This window comes from Kryptolebias marmoratus, linkage group LG20, assembly GCF_001649575.2.
Source record: "Kryptolebias marmoratus isolate JLee-2015 linkage group LG20, ASM164957v2, whole genome shotgun sequence".
In the NCBI taxonomy this organism is placed as follows: Eukaryota; Metazoa; Chordata; class Actinopteri; order Cyprinodontiformes; family Rivulidae; genus Kryptolebias; species Kryptolebias marmoratus.
Window position 1 is genome coordinate 8,336,808 of NC_051449.1, and position 19,913 is coordinate 8,356,720.

The 19,913-nt window shown below is 40.4% G+C and overlaps 1 protein-coding gene across 5 annotated transcripts in view; it reads right to left on the reverse strand.

Annotated features, from left to right (window-relative positions):
- greb1l (GREB1 like retinoic acid receptor coactivator) overlaps nucleotides 1-19,882 on the reverse strand; it is a 50,318-nt gene extending 30,436 nt beyond the window's left edge. For 4 of the 5 annotated variants that reach the window (XM_037982089.1, XM_037982087.1, XM_037982088.1 and 1 more), the window contains exon 1: nucleotides 19,760-19,882. The gene's annotated coding sequence lies outside the window, so the exon portion shown is untranslated. Of the gene's footprint in view, nucleotides 1-715; nucleotides 962-19,759 lie in introns of those variants that run through there. The other variant, XM_017426075.3, reaches the window with a different exon arrangement.
- Nucleotides 19,883-19,913: the final 31 nt, after the last annotated feature.

The following is a 19,913-nucleotide window of genomic DNA, read 5'->3' on the forward strand; positions in this document are numbered from 1 at the left end:
TCAGAACTTTAAAAAAGAAAAAAAATGACAAATATATTAAGCTCTTAATAAGCTCTTTTTTCCCTCCTTTTGTTTACCAATAAACAGCATCATTATAATACAATGTTCACAACAGAGGCAACAGATAAAGGATTAAACTTTAATTCCCTCTTTTAGGCTTTTAGGTTCTCTCACATTTTAATTTAGCAGATCCTTTACACTAAAGCTGAATAAATGGTCCCAATAAACATTTCTGACAAATAAAAGCAAAGGATCTTGACAACTTGCATACAATTAAACTTGACACCCTGCTTTTGTTCAACGTTTGCTAAATAAACATTTACCAAGAGGTGAAAATGAGTCTTTCCAAAGGGTTTAGTTGAATTAAAACTTGCAGCATTAGCTATTTTAGTGCTTTATAGAATAACATTACATAAAATGTTATGTGAAATTCTGAAAATAACTCAACCGTTTTCACCTCATTGTTATTTTTTTACCATTTAGTGTAAATAGCAATAGTTTGTATGCGAGAAAGAACTCCCTTTTAGCATTAGAAAAGACACGACCCACCAGACATGAGAGAAAGGGGGATGGGGTTAAAGAAATGAGGGGAAAAAGGACTAACATCACTTCACATTCTCTAAATGAGGTGCTAAAAGCCCATATCATTAATGCTGCATGGGGGCCACATGTGGGACAGAGCCACAGTAAGGGGCTCAGATAGCTTCTCCTGTACCTTCCATGAGTCCTCAACCAGTTGACAAGCCCTTCAGTCCAGTGCAGTAAGTCCCAAAATTTGCAGGCAGCTCCTCAGATGTAGTCCATGATAAATCCTTCTTTGAAAGAATTTATCTAGGCAGCCTGGACGTACGGAAGCTCAGGCCTTCCCCGAAGTCACCTTTGTCATGATTCCCCCCAGAAAGAATTGGGAATTCCTCTGAGTAAGGCAAAAAGCCCTCTTCCCTCTCTCTGCCTCTCTATCTCACTCACATGCAAACAAACACACGTCCACGCAGACCCCTCCCCCTATAGCCCTCTACGCACTCCACTCCTCGGTCCTGTGCCATTTGCCAAGGAGGGAGGGAGAGGGGGAGGGCCGGTGCGGTGAAGGAGGGAATCCACTGGGGGCTCATTCATCTCAGCCCTGCCGGCCCCCCTGCAGTGACAGATGCTCTTGGGGGCCTGAGGAGCTGAGGGCGTGTAGGAGGTGAGGGGGGGGACAAAGACGTGGCCTCCACATCTCCCCACTGCCATGCAGCCCTGCCACGCGTGACCCCCTGCATCCGCCGTGGGCACCCTGTCACGAGGAAGTTTTCATTTTCAAGCAAAAAAAGGCGAAGGGGGCTAGAGGGGTTAGGCTGAAGGAACAGGGGGGGGAGGCAGGTCTTTAAATCCAACTTCTGCTCTCACGCTCAGGCTCGGTTCAAGCGGCCACACCCAGCGTTTTATTGGGGGCCAATTTAGAGACAGGAGAATCAATCTCCAGAAAAGTGGCGACAGGAATGTTGGGTCAGCTCGAGCATTTTGTCTTTTACCCACAACTGACCCCACACTACAGATGTTTTTTTTTTTTTTTTTACCCCCGCTGCTATAAATACCAGGGGGCTCATCTGGTCAAAATAAATAAACAAAAATGCGCCACAAATCAACAGCTGGCGGCAGATGTTGGGGATTATACATCATTAGGGATCAGTAATAGACCCTTGTCGTGGTGTCGCCAAAAGGGGAGCGAACACAAAGCTCAAAAGGAATTAAAAGGAGGACGGAAGATGAACATCTACAACAACATGTTGAATTAACACCTAAATGTAGGAAGAAACTAATCCACGAGTCAAATGTAGTCCATATAGACACCTAAAATCTGATATAAATAACTACCTTTTTACACCTCTTCAGGCTCATTTGTGGCTCTTAAAGAACTTCAATCCTTTAGACACTGATGTTGTGAGCTACAGTGTGTACAAGAAATTAGCCATTTACACAAGCCTGGACAGTAAATTTAGTAAAATATATCACCAAGTCCTCACAGAGTCAGTTTTCTCACAATAACATGTCACAAAGGGTGGTTGTGCAGAAGTATGTTAAAAGTATGTCTGTTTGTTTAATCTTGTTGATTAATTAATTATAAACTGGTAAGACTTTAATAAGACTACTACAATGAGCTTATTAACTAAAAAAAAAACAACATTAAGTGCCATTTTATTTGCCTGATAAAATGCCTTCACCACACAGCATCTATACAGAACAAAATCTGCATCACCGCAGAAAACTGTAGCTGTTTGCTCTTAACATAGCTCAAAAACAACAAAAACAGCAAAAAAACTAAAAACTACAATGGAAAAAACACAAAAATATGTCACAAAAATTAACAAAGAAATAATTATTTAACGAATAACTACAAAAAATCCCCCCAAATCCTTTTTTTAAAAAAAAGAAAATTCTTAATACAAACAAGAAAACCCCAAATATGACTAAAAGCAACAAAAAATATGAATATTTCATCAAAATTCAACTAGAAAACAAATAAAACAAAAAAACGTGACCGACGACATAATAACAAAAGATAAAACTCCAAAATTCTGTTACAGAGTGGAACCTTCAATCTGATAGCAGCACAAGCACAAGTTCAGGCCTTGCACTTTGAAGGGGATGGCCTTTTTAAAATGGAGATAATGAGCATTTTCTCTGCCCACAAAGATGCTGAGAAAAACAACAAAAGAGTTTGGGTTGAATACCTGCCCACCCCTGAGCTCATCCTTCAAAGGAGACAAAGGGGAAGTGCTTTAGCCAGTGCCAACAATGTGCCCTGGACGATCTTTGGCTTGAGACTCTTAAACGTTTTGCTGGGCGGGTAGAGGAGAACATAGAGAAGATGTCTTCCTTTAGCAAAAGGAGCCCCACAGCTTTTTGTCTTAGCTGACTCAGCAGCTGCCAAAGACATGACGGCTGTTTGAAGCAGCTGAGACCATCATCTAACACAACTTGTAACAAACTTCTGACATGTTTGCCTCAGACTAGTCAAGCTAATGCAGCACATAGGATCGCCTCCAGTCATTACATAATGAAGAACACTCATGCTCTGGCTCAGTAGAAAAGCTTAAATATGAAGGAAGTAAAACAACAAGGTTTTACTGATTTGCCTAAGGCTACGTCACACACTCACGTGATCATAAGAGGTTATGGTTTGCTCACTTAATGCCAGCATTTTCAGGGACCAAAATCATGTGAACAATGCCTAAATGGTGTGCCATTAACTCCCGTGACAACAGGTATTTAACTAAAGCTGCAAATAGTAAACAGACAGAGAGTTTCTACATATTTTTATATGTCAAAATCCAGCCAAAGAGGAGGAAACAGTGGGCAAATGCCTGGAGGATTAAAGGACTAAAGCATCCTCCGACTCTGTTCATTAACTATGTAAGACTGAAAAAAAAGAGAGTCATTAGGTTGTCAGAAAACCAAAACAAGAAAACAGTGTAGTCATCATGTGAAAATTCCCGCAACGGAATTTCTTTTTCTGCTAGAGTCATGTGGGTTATCCAACGCCACGGGTGTGAGGACTCGGCTCCCGTTTACTATCCGGGTGGCAGCACTACTTTCCTTATAAAAGCCCCCAAAAGATTCTTCGAAAACCTCCCCCTCCTCCTCCTGCTTCTGGGGACTGCCTGCTGGGCCCTGAAGTGCAAATTGCTGCTAGTGAGGATAGCAGATGAGCTAAGGTCATTCATGGCTTTCCAGTGAGCCAAGCAAACAAAGGCAAACATTCCAGCTGAATGCCATTGCTGAAGTCGGCAGCAACACAGAGAGAAAAGAGACAGGGGAGAAAGAGACAGAGCAGGGCTCAGAGAAGATAATAGCTTCAGGGTGCGTGTGTGTGGGCATGTGCATGCACGTGCACGCTGGTGCATGTCCATTCGAGGGGGATTATCTGTGGAACTATAAAGTGGGGTGAACCAAGGTTTAAAGCCAGATGTGACCAGAGGGAACGGGGGCTGGGATGGACAAAAGGAGCATTTGGGCAGATGAAGAAGTCATCATCATTAAGCCACTGGAGGTTTACAGTCCAGTTATAAAACTCATTTAAAATTTAGGAGTTGGGGGAGTGCATGTGAAGGGTTAGAGGGAAGGAGGAAGCCTGCGATGGGCTCGGAGAGGCAGCCACGAAGAGCCGTGGAGCTAATTCATTAGAGGACAAGCAGGCTTTGTGTTACCGCTGGGTTGATTGGAGTGGTGACCTTGCCACACACTGTGGCCCATGAGGATGAGTTTAAGGGCAAGGTATTTAACCTTAAACTAAATCTGAGCCGCAGACAAAGGCCAGCGTCACTTACTGGCAACGGCCCCAGCAAGCAGATAACCGATGAAGCACGAATGCAAAAAGAAACCAACTCTGGCTAAAACCGAGAACTGCAGCTGTTTATTTTTATAAGCAAGTTATAATTTAAATTTAAAAAAAAAAAACTTTCAGTGCTCAAAACATTCCATCAAATGTGCAACTTGAAGTGTAATAATTAGTCAATTCACTGATTTGTAAGTCAATGCAGAATCTGCAAATGATAACTAACAAAGGAGGTTTCTAAAATTCAAAGATTTGAACATCTTATCTGGAGACAGAGCTGAATATCTTTAAACTTTGGAGCTTTAATCTTTACAGGTGTTAAGTAACTTCTCAAGTCTGCTTTGTTTACAAAAGTACTGATTCCACACTGTAAACGTGCTCTTCTACCATTACATGTCCTGCATTGATAAGTCTGGATTATCACGAGAAGCATGAAAGCCATAAAAGAGGAAATGCTTTATATTGTTATAAACTATATCACCAAGACTATTAATTGGGTATTACAGTAAAAGTAGGACTTTGTGTTTCCTTTAATGGGCTGAATCAGTCGAGGTGTGCAAAATAACTCCAACTCTATAAGAGACAATCTATAAATTAATTTAAATCACCAAATTTTAGCACAATATCTGCAGAAATGACTGAATTGTAGCTACTTTGTGTCTTTTAAGTTCAGTTGGTTGCAGCAGCCATCTTGAATCAGGTTGACTCTGAAAGGCAATCAGTTGTAGATGTACATCCACTCACTACTTTCTGCTAGTTTTGCTAAAATCCCTTCTGATTTTAGAGATATTTTGCCAACAGACAGACCCACAAACACAAGCACACATCCACGGACACGGGCAAAAACAATAATGTCTGCTTTTACCTTTTGGCTGATGATAAAACAGGAAAAATTAGAATAAATACAATTAGTTACAGCCTGCCGGCACCAACAAAACACATTTGAAGATGTGGATCTGACTATTTGGATTGGCATTTCTCTGAAACCTTACAAATCAAATGATTGATGGCCTTTAATTACCACATGAGTTAGCTATTTCTATGACCCTAATCAATATGGTTTAATATTTTATAAACCCTAAATCTAATCAAAACAACAAAAGCCCTTATAAAAACATGATTCTTAAACAGAAATAGGATTCCTAAAACCCATTAAGTTATATCCGAAAAGGAGTTTTGCTGATAACACAGCATTAAACAGAAACTTTCTCATGGATGTTATCCGTGGATGAATGAATGAAAGTGAAGGACAAGTGACAGCTTTTACAATGCTGCTCATGACTGTGTCATAAAACGGAAGGCCTGCCAGTGAACCCAATCTGCATTTTACAGCCGCGCCGGGTTGAATGCCAGTTCACCCGAGTCGGAACAACAGGGAGAAACGCAGAACCCTAATACATTTACAGACTTTTTCAGGGAATAACTGGAGAGGACAACAATGAGCTCTATATCATACAGTAAAGCTGTCACGGGCCGTGGTCAGACAGCGGTCAATGCTAAGCAAGAAACATTAGCAGTTTGTGATGTTAAACAGTCACTATTCTGAAAGAAGTGATGTCTTTTTATTTTAAGACTATTCCTTTTGTTTTAAAACCACCAGTTTTCCCAACATCTGGTCCACACGTCACAGAGTGGACCTTTGATGATGGCTGACCAGGCCTCGTCCCGGCAATAAACCCTTGTTTAGACAGCCCTATTTGTTATGGGAGGTAAAAGGAGAGCCGTGGATCACGTTGAAAGGCCCAACACTATCAAAACATTTGCTTTTATCAGATGACGAACCGAGCGCAAGGGGGTCAGGTTCCAGTTCCAGGAGATGACCTGCGCAGCGCCCCACCCTCCCCCCACATCACAACAAGTCTTGATCATCTGATACTAATGAGAGATTTAGGAGATAATCACTGCAGAGGCTTTTTTTTTCTCTCTCTTTTAAATGAAAGTGACTGCTCAGCAGCCATGTTTAAAAACAGATTTGCTAGAAAAATCTCAACCTGACATACAAGCATTTTATACAGTTTTAAGCAGTATTTTGTTCCTTATCTGCATGCATTTCTGCTCTTTTTCTTCTCTCCTCACTCGCTCAGGACGAACTCGCTGCTCCACTATCTGCAGAGCTTGAAGATTAATCATACCGTGTCATTCTGGCCTCGAGCTAGAGAAGATCCACATGTTCCGTTCTGCAGTGACTAACACTGACAGCCGTGACGGCCCAGTTGCAGCTCTGCTGGGCTAATCCTCCAGCATCTTGTCAATGATGAGTTAATTCTGTCTGAGCCCGCTACTTCATCCTCTTCAGATTTCCTAACGTCCAATATTTCTCCCCAATCTTAATCTTGTACTCTTATGGTCTGGACTTCTAAGAAAAGGTAGTTTTTACGTTTATGTTTTTGTTCTTATTCCTGTTTTCAGCCTCTGACTGATCCAGCCCATCATTTTGTAAAAGAAAAAAAACAGTAAACAGGCACTCTGTGTCTAAACTTACAGTACTCTTACAGTACTCTGTGTTTTTCTGATAAACAAGTTCAACAGCAGGTTGTTATAAATAAATAGATCAAACCAAAAACAATTTATTTACCCAAATCATTAAGTAATATAAGATAAGTTAAACTGAGCCTTTTTTAGGAAAAGCAATGAGAGACACAGAGGGCTCAATTTTAGAAAGTTACAGAACTGAGGAGATTAGAAAACAGACCCTTTAACAATTTAAGTGCATTTTTTAAATGTTTTTTAAAAGCTTGATTATGGCAAAGTTAAACAGGAACCTGGAGACATCATGCAGATCCACTGGTTGTAAAACTGTCACTACATTCCTCTGTCTTCAATGTATTTTTTTAAGTCTTTATGTTTCAAACAATCTAACAAAGCTTTTCCTGAGGCAATTAATTATCTAAAGACATCAAATCCATTTGCAGACACTAAATATGTGAAGTTTTTATCCTACGGGGAAGCGTCTGAAGCACCAGGAAGCCTTTTAAGTTGTAATTTTTGTATATTTGGTATCAATGTTGTTTCGAACTTGAAGCTTGTTGCTGTAAAATATGTTAATTTGTATCTGAAACTCCTGCGTTTATAGGCTTAGTTTTGTGGTATTGCGTGTAAAATAAAATTGTTTTTATTTAAATAAAAAACCTTTAAATGAATTTAACTAATAACTTAATGTCAGTTTTGACATGAATTTAAGATGTGGGAGATGTAATTGTGTAACATTTCTTATCTGACACAGATGTCAGAGACCAGTTTCAGATTTAGAAAAAGGGCATTTTCTGCTTTATTTAAGAACCCCATCAGGTTAATGTGAAAATAATGATTAGCTCGCCCAGCAGCTCAACTAAACTTTAGTTCCAGTTCCCACATCTGACGCATCAACCGATCTTTGCTCCACAGGAGCGCCGAGCACTCCCGGAGAGGACAAAAGAAAGAAGTCTGTTGTCTCTATCGGGCGTCCAGAGAGAGATCCACTTTACACAATGGAGCCGCTCCTCTCCTTTCCTCCCTGAAAAACAGCCTCAGCCACCTTGAATCCATTTGAGTGACAGCGCAACAAAGAGGCTTCTTAATGTCCTGACGAAGGAGCCTCCTCCTCCTTCCCTCTATACTTCCTTACGGGGTGATCAGCTGTATCCATCAGGCCCCTCTTCCTGACCCCCAGGCGGCACCGCTTCATCAGCAGCACCCCATCCCCCGTCAGTTCCCCTCAGTCTCCTGCCACATCTCTCCCCCGTTACCCAGCCACCCACTAGATTAATAAGCACCAGGTTGCCCTCGGTGACAGGACACACACTTAAATCCCATCAGTTGTCCTTACAGCAGCAACAGGCACAGCATCAGCAGAACTCTTTTTGTCTTTATGGGACAATGGGAGCAGAGTCATCCTTTGTTAAGGACTTGACCCCTCACACAGACCTTGGTGATAGAAAAAAAGCTGACAGTAAAACCCATTCAGGGCTTCATCCTGGACTTATCCCTCCAAAATACGGGAAACTGTACTAACTGGTAGATGTGACAGCATTATCCCTTAAACACCAAAGTTATGTACAAAAAGGCAATCAATTAAAATAAACACAGTTATTAAATTGTTTAAAAAACACTACTAAAAGTATGGCATTTATTTACAAATGCTGAGTCAACATTCAAACCATTGCTTTTCTGTTTTTGTTTTTTTTTCTGTATGTTTTTTGTAATCACAGTATTTCTGCATACTTTGTGCTATTTTAACCAATCCTGTATCAGAATATTCAGCTCACCCAGGAGATGGGTGCTATGACTTTATACTTTTCAAAATATTTAACTTTATTTACAAGTTTTCCCCAAATAAATACACTGAAATCTTTTTCATTATTTTAAAAAACACTGTTCTCCTTAAAATCTGCTTCAGCATCTTAAGCTATTTTTAGCTTTTGGCTACTGGTCTGCAACTTTTAGCTTTTAGCTAGTCTATTGTTCATGAAGCTTTTAGTTTGATTTTTGCTACTATTAGGTTTTAGCTAATGTTTTGCTAGCTTTTTCCTAAAATTGGCTTTTAACTAGCATTTTGCTTCTTTTTGCTTTTAACAAGCCCTTTGCTACATTTAGCCTTTAGTTAGTGTTTTGTATCTTTCAGCTAAAATTTTGCTACCTCTTGCTTAGCTAGACTAGACATCTCCGTTTTAGTTTTTTGGTAGTATTCCACTTCAATTCAGTTTCAGCTTCTGCAGGAAATTTCTTCAAAGCCATTCAACATCTCTCTAGTTATCGTTTTTATTTCTTTGACTAAATTCTTTAAACTCAACAGAAACCAAACAACATTTTAACAGCAGCTTGAGTGGAGAACTGTTAGCGGTGGAACGATAATGTCAGGAAAGGGACAAAAATCAGCATGTCCTCCAGGGTGTCATGTTCCCATCAGCAGCAACCAGAGCTGATAAATACCCAGGACTGTTGCAGGGTCATTTGATTTGCTGCAGAAAATAGTTTAGATTTTTTTTTTTCTCTTTCTGTGGACAAAAACATATGTTAGTGGGTGTTAGAGGGCTGTTTTAGAGAAAGCTCTCTGCACATTGAGCAGCTCCATGTAGAGGCTGATGTAAATAGGCCAATCAGGTTGGCCAAATTCTGACAGAAAGAAAAACATGTTTTAGGAGGAAATGTGTTACAGCATGAAGCAGCAGCATGCGTGGTCAAATGTCCCACCCAAAAAAAAACTGTAGTTATTGCTTACTTTTTTGTGCTAAGAAAACTTTTGGCTGTGTCTTATTCAGGATCAGAACTAGGTTAGTGTTGAAATATGCTGATCAGGGCTGCAACCCCACCCCCATCCAAAAATATGCTATAGCTACATTATTGTTGAATATTGCAATATTAATAAACCCACATTCTCCTTTCTCTCTTTCTGTTTTACCATCTTGACATTCACAAAGCACTCAGCATGCTTTAACATCGCAGACACAATGGCCCTGAGAGTCCATCAAATTAGCCAAATATATTACAAAATATGAAAATATGGCATTTTGGATCCTAAGAACCTAAGAGTTATTGCAGTTGAAAAAGGAAAGGCACATTGATATTGCACAAAGTGATGCTGCAATGATGGTAAGTTGTCAACATTTTAAGCAGCTCTAAATTTGGGGTAGCTGCTGTAATGATTCAGAACAAAGCAAAGAAAACTGTCCTTAAAAATGAATGCATCGCTTGACAAAGTGCGCATCACCCACTGCCTTTCATGCCGGACTTGTAGACTGGAATCATCTTATGTTGAGTAATGATGGAGTTGTAACCGTTTTGGCCAAACCTTGAAAATGTTGTTATGGGCATCTCTTGAAATATTGTAATATTAAGATGGCTGTGGCAGCCATCTTACCTTATCAGTCGTAGATGTACGTCCAAAGATTATTTCCTGAAAGTTTCATTAAACTCCATCCAGCCAGTGTCAATTTGCCTCAGTGTACGCTTTTATTCATTTTTTTTTTTTCAAAACATGTAATAGCTTAAATGGTCCGCTCCTCAAAACGCAGCAATCTCACATTAAAGGCTCAAATATTGCAGGATTACATCTTTTTAAGGCTCCAACACTGTGAAGAGCCGACCACTTGCCTGACCTTGAATTTGTCAGAAAGGTAATTTTGTCTATTTTTAGGATGTGCAAAAACACTTGTAAAGGAAATTCTGCTGCGTACCTATTCAAATTTTAGGCCACTTGAGTTCAGTTAGGACTAAGAGTACATAAGGCTAAAAAAAAACTGTTTGCATAAGACATAAAAACACATGGTTCGGGTGAGTAATCGCATCATATTAAAGATGCTCTATTCGGAACAACAGACAAGACAAAACAGTCTTTCTTTGCCCTTCCTGTGTAACCGCACTGTGGACAAACTGTGCTTCTCGTGTTTTTAAAGCCAGTCTGTGTGTCACTGTTTTATCTGTTGGTGCTTAAAGTCCTGCTCAGAACTGTCTGTCTGAGACGAGCAAAGACAACAGATGACTGCAGATGGGCTTTTTTTGTGTACGTCTTGTTTCTAAAATACTACAATTTGCTGCCAGACAAAATGTTCTACAGAAATGGAACGGACAAAATAATAATAATAATAATAAAACCCCTACATAAAATGCTTTTCTTTTTGCCTGTCTGTGAGTGTTCATGTGTCAAAATGTCTTCTGAACCACTGGTCAGATTTCAATGAAACTTTCAGGAAATAATCAGTGGATCTACCTTCAAAAAATAAAGAGCCAATCTGGTTCAAGATGGTTGCTACAACCATCTGACCTTAGAAAGCACATAAAAAGGCTACAGCTCAGTCAAAATGACAGATATTGAACTAAAATTTGACTTACACATGAATTTGTGACAGCACACGAGTTTGTGCATTGTGTTGTTTTCACAGATTGACCAAAACAGCTACAATTCCATCATTTCTCAGCGTAAGATGATCATAATTTGAAACTCTGCCATGAAAAGCGGTGGGTGACATGCAGTCCTTCAAGGAATGCTTGGCCTTTAATTTTTTAAAGTGATCACGTGTTCCTCTGAAATATTTGGTCTCTTAAATCCTGCTGCTGGGTTCTTTCAAATGATATATTCTAATGATGTTAATATACCCCAGGGGAAAAATTTATGATTCTTTCCTGTTTACCTTTCCTCCTATCATGTTTTCTTTTCAGTTTGCCTGTTATATTTGAAGCTGAATTTGAGTTGCAAATGTGCACGCATACACACACACACACACAGAAGAGAGAATGAGGGAGAATGACCTCCTCTGCCACACAGGAACACAGAGTCCTTGCAGAGAGAGCTGGGTCTTGGTCACCGTAGCCTTGGATAAGCTGCGACAGCCTATGGAAGAGCTTTCCGTTGCAGTCAGCCCTCTCCCCCACAGTCCTGGCAGCATCGCCACACACTGACCTTGAGCTGGATCCTGTTTGGGGTGGTGACTGAGTCAGTGTGTGTTTGTTGGCGTGAGAGGGCGTTCAGAGATGTATACTGTGTATGTGTGTATGCGCGTGAGTGCGTGTGCATGTGTGTGTGTGCAAAGGCAGAAATGCTGTTGAGGTGATGTGGGAAATCTGAGTTCTGCACGAGTGTTTCCAGCTGTTGTCAGCACAACACTTAATAATAATAATAATAATAATAATAATAATAATAATAATAATTAGGGGTTTAACATTTCTCAAAGTAATGCATATCTCCCACCATCTTTCATGCTAAAATCATGTCATGATGGAGCTGTATCTGTTTACCTTGTAAATGATATTATACGCAATCTCATACAACACTTTGCGTGATCTGTTTGTGCCTAGAGTATGTGTTGCGAATGACTTTCAGCTACCACTCCACCAAATTTTAGCTCAGTATCCATAAGTATCCAGTTTTAGCCATTTTTGGGTAGTTGACAACATTTTAAACACAGATCTTGTGCAATCATTTAGTGCTCACAGTATGTGCTGAGGATTACTCTCAGCTACTATCACACCAAATTTTAGCTCATAATTTGTGAAATTGACCGAGCTATAGCTGTTTTTTGTGTTGGATTGTTTTGGTGTCCATATGTTAATCAGTTGCGGATGTGTATCCAATGATTACTCTCTGCAAGTTTCATTAGAATCGCTCCAGTAGTTCATAGGATATTTGCTAACAGAGACACAAACACAAATACACACACAGACACGGCCAAAAACATTAATTCTGTCTTTGCCTTTTTGCAGCCGGTGATAATAACGCCTGGTCATGTTTTGCACGGCTGCCTTAGCTTGTTTGCTCTGTGAACTCTGCAACCGTCTGATGCACATATTCCAAAACAGAGCACTGCGGTAAATGTTGAGTAGGTTACTCGGCCTGACAAAACGCAAACCAGACTAAACAGATTTACGATTCCACAAGAAGACGAATGCCGGTGAATAAAAAACTCCTTTAGGACCGAGAGCACAACCATGAAATTCAACCTCTAAAAACATTAACTTTCCTTCAGACGATTGTGGTACGATCCTGTCTGTGACACGGCACACTGTGTTCTTCGTCTTTTTCTTTTTTTTTAGGAGAACAAGTAAAGTGCACAGAGAAATTTCAGGCCGCAGGTTCCGTTCCAGCGGAGTTGGCACCTGCGAGCGGGGGTACACCCTGTGAGAACACACTGTTCCATAACAGTGCTGAGCAAGAGGGGACTCAGTCAGATGCTTTCCGGGGTTTAATGGCAGGAATGAGGCCATGTTATTACAAAGTGCTCTTCATGAAGCGACGTGCACACTTTGCTCTTTAGTAGCTCATAATGGTGTAATGGAGCCCACAAAAAAAATCCAAAAGGTGGATCCAAAAAAAAAAAAAAGAGGAAGAACACTACTAATATGAGCCCACAATTCATGTGAAGTCATCTGGGTTCTAGGAGTTTAAATCAGGAAACAAATAGATTTCCTCCTTAAAGCTGACAGTCTGCCATTCCCTCACAAATACATGAATGCACTTGTGTGTTATGATCCCTTTTTATCACCGGCCTCCGAAGAGCGATGATGTTTTTGCAGGTGTCCACGTATGCAAAGTGACCATCAGTCTGCCTGCTACCAAAATATGTCCTGAAGCACTGGATGGATTTTAATGAAATATTTAGAAAATAGTAAATAAAAAAACAAAGTCAACTTCATTCAAGATAGCTACCACAACCAACTGATAGTAAAAAGTACAAAAATGGTTTTAACTCTGTCAATTTGACAGATGTTGATCTAAAATTTGGTGTGATAAATGCAGAGGCTGATCCCCAACCTGTGCTCTGAGTGCTAACAGATCGCACAACATCTGTTAATAAAACTTTACCATTAACTGTTGGTTAACGTTACCTGTCTGTTTGCAAAACATCTCATGGACCACTGAACAAATGTTAAAGAAACTTTCAGAAAGTAATCAACCAAGGAACATCTACTACTGATTAACTTTTGAGTCAGTCCAATTCCAGATTGCCAATACAGCTAATCAACATTAGCCAACACAAATAAGGCCAGGACTCGATCCGTTTTACAGATATTGAGCTCAAAATTTGATATGGTAGAAGCTGAGAGTCATCTCCAGCACATACTCTGAGTGTGACATCTCGCATGATATCACCTGAGATCGTGCTTAATGTTACTTTCGATGTTTGACTGAAACAGCTACAACTCCATCATTTCTCAACACAAGATGATCTTAATCTAAAACGGCAACATGAGGATCGCTAAGGCCTTGAAGACTGGAGCGCAGAGACTATTATGACCATTTCAACTATGAATATAGAGTCATGGAAACAGGTGAAAGCACAGAAATGTCAAAAATGCTTTACAGACAATGTTAATAACCTAAAAGTCTGGGTTCACTGCACTCAGTAACTCAGTTTAGGAGACCAACTGATCCACGAGCAGCAGATAAGAACCTGAACTGCATGTCAGAATCCCAGATAACAGGACAAGAGGAAGTGCCATCGACTGGGGTCGAGTTCCACCTATGCATAAATGCACACACACACGCACACACATAGACACACACACACTTACGCCCCATTATTATCCCAAGCCGCCATAGCAACAAAGAGGAGAATATTCAGGCAGTCCTTTCAGTTGCACTCCTCCATAGAGCATGTCCTGACAGTTAGTTCCTTTAATTCACTGCTGAAACGCTGAATTCTATTTAATAGAACTGACATCTGTTTTTTTTTTTTAACTTTTTGGTTTCCTCACACTCTGGAGCAGATAGGAAACACAAAAGTGTGAAGGTGACTGAACGAGTTAAACAACAGCATCATCTTTGAATGAGGTGATAATAAACCATGGAAATTTGCTTCATTTGATGTTTACTAGACTGGGTCACCACTAACTTACTTATTAAAAAAATAAAACGTATTTTTTTTCGACATCAGTAGTACATAATGATTGATGCATGTTATGTTTACTTAAAAAAATGTAATACCGCATGCATAGAAAATTAAAAAGTGGGTAAAATTAGAAAAAATGTCGAGCATCTGCTTCAGTGAACTTGCACTTTTTTTTCTTCTTATGCAACTTTTAGTTTTTAGCCACTTTTTGGCTTTCACCTTGTGTTTTGCTCCTTTTAGCTGGTCTAGTGTTCTGCTTCTTTCAGCTTTAGAACTTTTCATTTAAGTCATTCTGAACTTGAAGCATTTGAACTCTAGTTTCCCGAAGATGTTTGTATTTTCCATAAACTATCGCCGCAGAGCCCGTTCAGAAAGTGATCAAACAGAGGAACCGCTCCACTTCCTGCAGGTGAAAACTAAGACATACAGTAACAGCTGATGGTGGAGGGCATTGAGGAGGAAGTCCCTCCCCCACCAAAGGGATCAATGCACATAAATGGAAGAGGTCACAGACCTTTGACATCTCCTTTCAGCTGGGGGAGGGGCTCGGGCCTTTGTCATATTGGTTTTAATGATCCAATTGTCAAGTGTGTCAAACAACTTCATACAGCACCAACAGTTTGATTCTCATTTCACCCCCCCTCACACGAACACCGGTATATCATTTCAGTAATCCTATCAGCTGCAGTGTGAAGCTTCAAAAACATAAAACAAAATGTTACCCTGTATTTCACTTGCTGTCTGCCCAGCTGTCTTGTTTAGCTCTTCATCACTCCTACACCCGCTTCAACCTTCTCCTCCCGTCTCTTCTGCACCGCAGCTGAACTCCAGACTTTATGTGTGCTTTCACTCCCTTTTTGTTTTATGACACATTTATGGACACGGATAATGTCACTTAAAAAGGCAAGGATTACATCCGCAAGATGCTTGCATTCTTTTCCCCACCCAAAAAAAAAAAAATTAAACCAATACCAGCAGAAACCCACTCAGTTCATCCAAGAATGAGAGGTTCCAGATGTGCGCTCCGGTACAGTAAACTGCTTCTGAGCAGCAGAGCGTGATTTACAGTCGGGGAAGCTTCTCGTTCATTTCTCTCGACCCAGACATTCTCAGTGAACACCGTGTTCCTGGCATATTTTGTGGCAAACGAAGGGGGCAAGTTAAAGGTTCACAGGAATCCATGTAAAACGCCTTTAACTCGGCAAATTAAAGCTGAGACGCTTGTTTCTTCTAAGCGTTCGGCTGAAAGTAGACGTTGAACTCTTTATCACCGACACACAGTGACCTCGCTGAGTTCATCCACTGCAGTCAGCCTCACACTGAACACAATTAAGACAAAAGTACACATCTAATACGTAGCTACACCTTAAAAAAAGCTTGCAAAATACTAAAAAAATAGAGGTTACTTCAGTTTTTACATTAAAAATGTGTATTATTGTAGCAGACTGTAAAAAAATGATGTGCAAATAAGTGACAAAGCTGAACTCTAATTATTAAAACTGATCTTAAATTATTCAGCTCTCATCCCTTCATCTTTCAGGCAATGTTAGCTTTGTTCTGCACATGAGTTTACTTTTAAATATTTTATCACCTGCAGCCACGGAGGCAGGCGATGGTGTAATCGCCTATCTGTGTGTGCAAGAGCTTTGTTTCAGACAACTGCAACAATTGATTTAGGTTTAATGCTTAGAGTCAGTATCAGTAAGGGCAGAAACAGAATTCCATTTTAGAGATTTGTGTAAATATACAAGAATGATTTTTGTTTTAAAAAATACAAATGCAGCTATTTTTGAGGGTTACCAAGTTGAAGACAATTACTAACATAGCTGCTTAGTGCTACATCTAAATATTTAGGTTCTACTTTGAAAATGACCCATAAAGATGTAATTTATTCTTCCAATCAAGCTTTTCAAATTGAGCTTTTGTCTATAGGTAAAAAAAAAAGATTATTTCAAAAGTATCACAACTGGTGTCTTTAGCCTAACAGTTAGGAACTTACTGACTTTTTTTGTTAAGTATAAACAATTTTAGTCCAAAAAGGCCCCCCTAAACAGTGTTGTTAGATTACAAGTAAATACTTCCTGTAACACAACATTTAATTAGTTACGTTTAGATCACAGATCACAGTTCTTTATCATCAGCATTTGATTAAAGGAAAACTCCCAATCCTACCTTCTGGATCAGCAAATTGACGAACAACCCCTGTTTTGAGGACCACCTGTCTTTTTTAGGTTCTGCGGTCAGAGAAGTGTGAAACAAAAGCGCAGATCTGTCTAGTTGGGCTTATTTTCCTGGGTGCCATCTGCACTGATGATCGGAAAAGCCCACAATCACAGATAGGTACCGCTGAAAGGGTCGGCAGAGGCATCTGTCTGCTCTGCTGACTAATGTCCCTGAAGTCTGTTTTTTGTGATCCAGATATCTTGAATGGTTCGGATGGATGTTTAAAGAAAAGGATGGATCAATACGTAACGCCGATGCGCTTCAGGAGATGTTTGAAAACACAACAGACACCAAAAACCCGGGTCATTGTTCCGAAATGTCAATCAATTGATCTGTTATGACACAAAAAGTGATAGATCGGGGTTTGAAGTTCTAATAAGACAGGAGTTAATGTTTAAATTATAATATTTCACCCAAACAATGAGTAGGAAAGCAGAGAGGGGTGAATGACCAAACGAAAGGCAGAGGCAGCAGAAACAGAGTCTTTCTGGGTTGTAAATTATGTTGAAAAGATAATGACAGAAAATAAATCAATCTGTTACCCTGGTGACAACTGACTCATGCACAAATGGATGTGAAATTGTTATCTATTGTTGAGCTTTTTCAGGAGAGAAATGTCATGTTGCATTTTTGGAACACCTTTTTTTTTTTTTTTTCCAAACAGGGAGTCTCTTTACTCGCGAAAATAACTGGGGGGGGGTAGAGGGCTGTTGTCAAAACAAGATAAAAACACAGTATTTAAGCATGCTAAAATATGTGTTTTTATTTTAAATACTTCCAAAGGTGCATGGAATTGACCCACAACTAATTGTGTGAAATCTGATTCATGTTTTCCTGTTTATAGATTCTTCCATACACTGTTTAAGGTCAAACTACTTGCAAATACTTTGTCATATTTTAATCATTTGTGTATTAAAATGTTTGCCACGATGTGAATCAGTGTGTTATGGATTTCAGTATTTGTAACTTTATGCTTTTTAAAGTATTTAACTTTATATACCAAGAAGTCCCCATAGAAATACCAGAGATCCTTCAATTTAGCTTTTAGTGACTGTTTTGCTCATTTTAGCTATTGTTTCGCTTATCAAAATCACTTGCTTTAGCTTTCTGCTGCAGTTTTGCTAAGTTGAGCGTTTAGCTCCTGTTCTGCTTGTTTTAACTGACAATTCGTTTAAAAATTCCTCCTTCAACAAACTTCAACTGTCATTCAGCACTCAGCTTTCACGCTGCATTTTTGTTGAAAATGCAGATTCTTTGGATATGTTGAAATTTAAATGCAAAACCTGCATTTTAAATTTACAAAAAGAGTAAAATAAACTGTGCTCTTGCAACTTAGAATTAAAGTCGTGTTAGAAAACTGCCACTGGGAAAGCTGGACAACAGCATTTCTTGTGGGATTAGAAATAATCGGGCTAAGACCGGACCGCTGCGAGGCCAAATGACTCCAAGACTCTAAGATCATCCCCAAACATGACAAACGTCAGGGCGCCGGGCGAGCGGCGTGGGACAGAGATGTCTCCTTCAAGGCTCACGGGGGCCGCCGAAACCTGTCTGTGTGCAGGAGCAGTGTCACGGGGACGGGGGCTTCTACTTATCTCCTCCCAGATTAAGTCCCGATTGTTCAGCGGGAACAAAGGCAAGCAGTGAGAAAACCAGCCTCTCCCCCTCCGCCGCTCCCCCCGAGGGCCAGATGGTCAGCGTTCAGAGCCCCCTCTGACCCCTCCAGCCTTTGCTCTCGGTGACAAGGCTACGCGTGCTTTCAGCAAACAGGCCACCCAGCTCAGTCACTGTTAACCAAACAGAAGCCAGGCTCTGGGACAAACATACACAGCATTTTTTTATTATGTCTTAAACTCTGGCATGAAAAGCGGCGGGCGATATGCATTCATTCAAGGAGTGCCAGGTCTTTAACTTCACACAGCGTGAGACTTTAGTGAATCTATGACTGACCTATAAAGCTGCTACATAGGGATTTATCAGCCAAGGCTACAGAGAAGACTTCCTAAATACTAAAACAGCTGCAGTGTTTGAGGTTACAGTTTGCAGCATGTAAAATAAGTTATCATCTCAGCTGTGAGTGGCACAAAAAACAGTCCTGATGACATTTAGGGAGCTCTAAAGAGGTTCGAGACATAACAAATACTAGCTTTAGGACACTGAAGATGAGCAATGACATAAACATAAACACTGCTTCTTGTTTGAATGACAAACCACCAAATCTATCTTCTGCTCACTGTCATCTGATCTGATTTTATCTGAGCTGCTGAAGCCTGTTTCAGCAGCAAGCCTCAGGCAGGTGACAGGCATTTAAATGAGGGTTCTGTCTCCAGACCTGACACGACTTTATTAACAAAGATTGATCAAAGTCAACACATTTATCACTGCTAAATAAATAAATAAATAAAGCAAAGCAACTTAGTGGAAATCCTTTAGGGCAGGTCACACTTACAGCCATCACTGACAGGCGCGGAATGAGGCGAGGCTGTCTTTTTTTGTTTGTTTTTGTTTTTTTTTTTAAGTGTAACCAAGTAAATGAGGAAAAACGGGTTTTTTTATGGCAACATTCCTGCATTTGAAATTAAAAGCGAGAGAGAGAGGGGAAAAAAAAGTTTGCTGACACTTTAAAAAGTGAGTGAGCCAAACGGCGGCTTAGTTTACCCAGTTCGGCGCTGCGCCTTCAACTGTTTCCCTCATTTCCGAGCAAACTTGGAGCTGAAAGAAACTTTCTGCGTTTTTTTTGTTTTTTTTTTTTAAGACGCGCTGACGAGCTGACAGACCGCGGCGAGACCACCGTCCGGACAGCGACAGCGGGGGGCCGGTCAGCCGTCGTGCGGAACATGCGTCAGCCAGATGTTTCTTTTTAAAAAGTAAACAAATAAAGAAAAGCCACAGAGTCCCTCGTTACTTAGGGTCCTACCTTATCAGCTGGGGAACGCCGCCATGTCCGTGAAGCTGCGGGTGAAGTTGAGCCCCTGACTCCGGCGCCACCATCGATGCTGGACACAGCTGATCTGCGCAGCCAGGTGACGTCAGCACCGTACTGTACGTCTGCGTCACTGCAGGAACCTCCG